This window comes from Athene noctua, chromosome 4, assembly GCF_965140245.1.
Source record: "Athene noctua chromosome 4, bAthNoc1.hap1.1, whole genome shotgun sequence".
Lineage (NCBI taxonomy): Eukaryota > Metazoa > Chordata > Aves > Strigiformes > Strigidae > Athene > Athene noctua.
The window spans coordinates 85957769-85962665 of NC_134040.1; the positions used below are offsets into that span (position 1 = coordinate 85957769).

The 4897-nt window shown below is 60.3% G+C and overlaps 1 long non-coding RNA gene across 1 annotated transcript; it reads left to right on the plus strand.

Moving 5' to 3' along the window:
* Positions 1 to 1280: 1280 nt before the first annotated feature.
* LOC141959827 (uncharacterized) lies at positions 1281 to 4633 on the plus strand. The gene is made up of 4 exons (XR_012633507.1): positions 1281 to 1421; positions 2490 to 2606; positions 2950 to 3100; positions 4446 to 4633. It is a non-coding gene; the product is annotated as an uncharacterized LOC141959827 (long non-coding RNA).
* Positions 4634 to 4897: the final 264 nt, after the last annotated feature.

The window sequence follows — 4897 nt, forward strand, 5'->3', positions numbered from 1 at the left end:
GTGGAAGACGTGGCTCTCTTGAATGTACATTTATCTTTCTTTGTGTGGGGATAAAATAACCGGGTCGTGGAGACCGTAGTCTGGCCCTGTGGCCTGACGTGAGCCCTTGCACCTAGTCTGCCTGGGTAAGCAGAGGAGCTCCCTTAGCTTCTCCCCTGAGCCCTGGCCAGGCTCCGGGGGAATCTAATGTGAGATTGAAACCAGATATTTCCGCTCCAAACCAAGGTGCCAGCTCTTCTGGCTTGCCGATTTTGGGGTATAGAAGGGTGGACCCGCTCACAGCGACTTTGGAGGCCTCACCTACGGGTGGACGCACCGCGTAGGGTTTCCCACTTGCCGGGAAAGGCTCTGCAAACCCTCGCTGTAACCGGGGCTGCCTGCGGGTCTGGGTGGTGGCAACGGGTGCAGGTGCTGAGGGATCTTTTTTAATCGCTGTTCCCTCTCTCTCAGGCAGTCAGGATTTGATGCGTTACCCTGTATTTTCCTATCTGTGTGAGTGCACTATTCCGTCTTTCCTGACTGCGTGTTTTCCATATTCTTCTGTTATTTAGTTATTTCTAATAAAATACGCCTGCTCCTTTCACTCCGGTGTCTGAGTTGAATTGATATCCCTAATCAGCAAAACGGGGGGAGATGAGGTGGCGCTTTCCAGAGCCGAGGTCGGTGTCGGTTTGGCTTTGGGCTGAGCTGTAGCCGCCGCGGCGCTAGTTCCTGGCAAGGGGACGGACGGGGGAGCTGTCGGGGCCAGAGCTGCCGTAAATATAATCAGACAGCTTGCTCGGGTTCTCCAGCTCCTAGCGTACGCTCCAGAAGAGCGGCTGAACACGGGCAGAAATGTTCCTGGATTTATCTGGGTTTTTTTAAAAAACTATTTCTGCTATCACCAGGATTTGAAAAACTAAATTGGATAAATGTGAGTTTAGGAAAAATATCTAACAATACGTGTGCTTTTAATAGTTACTGTACTGGTCTCCCAGGGACCGAAGTTACGCTGTTTCGTCCTTAAAACAACTCTGCGCTCCCGTGTCGCGTTGTCACAGGCTTTCCTCCCCCTTCCACCCGTCCGAAGAGCCCTGAGGCTGCTCTGACCGACACTTCGGTCACCCCGCTGAGTTCTGGGTCACAAGGCGAGACTGCGCTGCCCTGCGCTGCGGCCGTGCCGGAGCTCCTCCCTCTCCGGGGGGTTATAAGATTTGGCAGCGTCGGTCCCGTCGGCCCGCGCACCGGAGCGGTCTCGCCCAGCGGCTGCTCCCGCTGGCCGGGGAAGGCTCCCCCGGCGGGGAGAGGCGATCTGCGGCGTGCGGCTGCGCCGGGCGGCCCCCGGAGTGCGCGTGCGCGGCGGCGGCCCCGCGACCGCAGGACCGGCGGCCCGTAGAGCGCGAGCTCGGAGGAGCGACGGGCACCTCCGGCGTTTATTAACGGTGCTGGTCGCTATAGTTACCGGGGGGGGGGAGCGTGGGCCGGGCCGGAGGAGCCGCAGGGGCGGGCAGGGAGGCTGCAGGCAGCGCCCCCTCCCTGTCCGGGGCCGGTGCTGGAGGAGGAGCCGGTGCGAGCCGAGGCAGGAGCGGGGCCGGGCGGCTGCGGGGAAAGGTGCGGCGGGACCGGGGGCGGAGGCCGCTCCGCGTCGGGGCCGGGCGGCGGCGGCGCTGCCCGGAGCCGCGCGGGGCTGCGCTCGGCCGGGCTTCCGGGTGCGCGGGCGGCGCGGCGGGAGCCGTAGTCACGTGCAGGGGGCTTCCGGTCGGCCATGTTGGCTCCCCGGGGCACGCCGGGAGCTGCAGTTTCTGCGCTCTCGGTTCCCCGCAGCCGCGGCGCTGGCGGGCGCGCGCGGCACGGCACAGCCCTCGGTACCGGCGCGGCCCCGCGGCGCGGCCCGAGACGCGGTTTTGTGGCGGTTTCCCGCGGGCTGCCCGCGGCTCCCCGAGACGCGGTGTGCCCCCCGGCCCGGGGGTGCGCATGCGCGGCCGCGGCGTCTCCCGGGAGTGCGCGTGCGCGGCGGAGGTGAGTGTTGGGGCTGCGGCCGGGCCGGTCCGCGGCAATAAGGGTCCCTGCCGCCTCCGTGCCCCCTCCCGAGGCCGCGCTGGGGCCGCGCGTGTCCGTTCCTGCCCCGGGGATGCCGCCGGCTGCGCCCAGCTCGGGCTGGCGTGGGGTGTCTCTGCCCGGCCTGGCGCTTCTCACGGCTCGGGGGCCAGAAGGGACGGGCGGAGCCGAGCCTTCCCGGCCGTGGGCAGCGGGGCGGGAGCCGCCGCGGCTGGAGCTGGAGGGGCCGGAGAAAGGGAAGGAAGGAGAACGTCAAGGGCATGTGGGCAGCAGCCGCCTCGCCCTGCAGGGGGAGAGCGCCTGCCTCTCCGGGTGAGCGAGGAGCCCTCTGCACAGTCCGCAGCGGGCCGGACCCAGGCGCGGAACGGCCGCGGAGCGAGCGAGCGAGCGAGGCTGCGTGTGTCGGAAGCCACGTCTTGTAAGAGCCGAGAGACACCCGCGTATTCTTTTAGGGGGAGGTCAGCCGGGCGAGTGGAGTTTCAGAAGAAGAGGAGGGGCAGGAGGAAGGAAGGAGAAAGAAGCATCTGACCTGTCCAGTTCTCCCGGCAGTGCCGGGAGCGAGAGCCGCGGTGAGTCCCGGGCCCTCGGGGCCCTGTCGCCCCCCTTGTATGTCCCAGTCCCTTCCCGCCCTTCTCTTTCCCATGCTGTGATTTTTTTTTTCTTCTTCTCTAGATCTTTTCTTTCTTTTCTTCTGCCTTGCTCCCCCTTCCTCTCTCACTTTCTCTCTCGTCTTGCTGCTCCCTTTTCTTTTTCTGTCTGCACTTCTGACTGCTTGTTCTGTACCTTTTGCATCACTCCTCAGTCCATTTCTCTCTCGATCCTTCCGTTCTGCTCCTCACTTCTCGGTTTCTCGCTCTTTCCTCTGTCCTACTCCTGCACGTAGTGTGTGATTGAATGAGGTTCTGTGTCTAGCAGGCCTCATCTCGTAAGAGCTGTGAGACACCTACATCTTCTCCTAAGTGGAGGACAGCCAGGCACCTGGAGCTGTAGAAGAGGAAGGGAGAAGGCAAACAGAAGGAGGAGTCTGACCTGTCAAATTCTCACGGCAGCGCGGAGAACTGCAGTAAGTCCCGAGCTCTTGGGCCCCTCTCATCCCTCTTGTGTGGCCTGGTCCCTCCCTGTCTTTCTCCTAGACTCCTCTCTTTCTGGTGCTGCTCAACTTTTTTTGCTCACCCGTATCTTCCGTCTTGCTTGGAGCATCTCCCTGTCCCCGTCTTGTAGGTCTTCCCTTTCTCTGCCCTGTACCCTGCCGCTCTTGTTGCCTTTCTCCATCCCTCTCTGTCCAGCTCCCTGTTCCTATTGATGCCCCTTTCTTCTTCCTGCACCCGCTGCTATTCCCTGCGATCTCCATCTCTCTCTTTCCTGCTCCCTGTCCCCCGTTTTTCATTCCTACCTCCGTCCCTCATAGCCTGTCTGGCCTTTTTCCTCAGTGTCTTTCTCTCTGGCTGACTCCCTTCTGCTGTTTTTCATTTCCTCCCTATCCATCTTGTTGCCCATCGCTCTTTTGTCTTCTCTCTCTCCATGTGTCGCTGTCTGTCTTCCAGTCACTGGTCTTTAATTCCTCCCTCTTCCCTGTAGCTTGCTGCTATTTTTTTTTCCCTGTTCTCCATCATGCTCTGCTGGGTGCCCTGTCCCTGTTTATCAATTCCTCCCTCTGCCCTGCGGTCTGTCTCTTTTCACCATTTAATTTTTGCCTCGCTCTCTCTCTGTCTGGCTCCTTGTGCCAGGTTTGCGAATTCCTTCCTCTGTGCCCCGTACCCCTGTGATCTTTGCTGCTTTGTGGCCTGTTTCTGGCTGGCGCTCTGTTACTATTCAGTAATTCCTCTCTCGATGCCTTGTAGTCTGTTGCTTTTGTCTTTTCTCCATCTCTCTGTCTCTGTTTCCCCTGTTTTAGAATACACCCCCCCACCCCCACCCCCACCCCCCTTCTTTCTGTATGCATCAGGATTAGTTTTTGGCTCCAGGTCTCTTTTTTTCTGTGTCTCTGTCCCTGTTTCCTAATTCTTCCTTCTCTGCCCTGTCACATGTAGCGATGTGATTTGTTTTGTGTTCCTTCCCATGGTTTGCTGTCCTGACTCCCCATCGCTGTTGCTTTTTCCTCCCTCTGTGCCCTGTTCTTTGGAGCTTTTTGGTCTTTCTTCCATCTTGCTTGGTCTAGCTCCCTGCTCCCCCCCCTTTTTTTTTTCCCCTCCATGTCTGTTGTGCCACCCATCCCAGCTTTTTTTTTGCCTGTTTTCTTCTCTCCCTGCTGCTTTTTTTTCTGCATATCCACGTTGGGTTCCCTGTCCCCATCCTCTCACCGCCCCATTGCTCATCTCTTGTTTTCTCTCTACCCCTGTACTAGTCAGCTAGCTGCCACCTTTCTTCTGTCTTCTTGTGTCCTGCATCTTGCTCCTCATGTTTGGCAGTTTCCAGCTCTGCCCTGCAGCTTGTTGCTCCAGGAACCGACTGACTGTTCCCGGCTGGACTGAGGAGCGTGGCTCCGGGAACAAGCGCCAAGGTGTGCCAGGAGCAGGGGCAGCATTAGGGGCCCTGAGCCCCGGAGCAGACTCACTCCCTTCTGGGACTTGTTCTGTGTGTGACTGAATAAACACTTGCTGGCTGCCGGCTGCCTTTTGTGCTTCCTTTGCCCCAGGTGAGGGGCTGGGAGGGGTGATGATGCTCTGTGGGGGTGGGTGATGGCCTCCAGCTGTGGGCTGGGGCTGGAGGGGCCCCAGGTGTGGGCAGTGAGGCTGATGGCAGCGGCCCCTCCCTGTAAAGGGCTTGCTCCGGGTGGAGGGGCGGGGCGGGGCGGGTGCTGCTGTTAAGAGCAAGGCAGCCGTCGGAGGGGTCGGTGTCAACCAAGGGAGGAGCAGAGCAG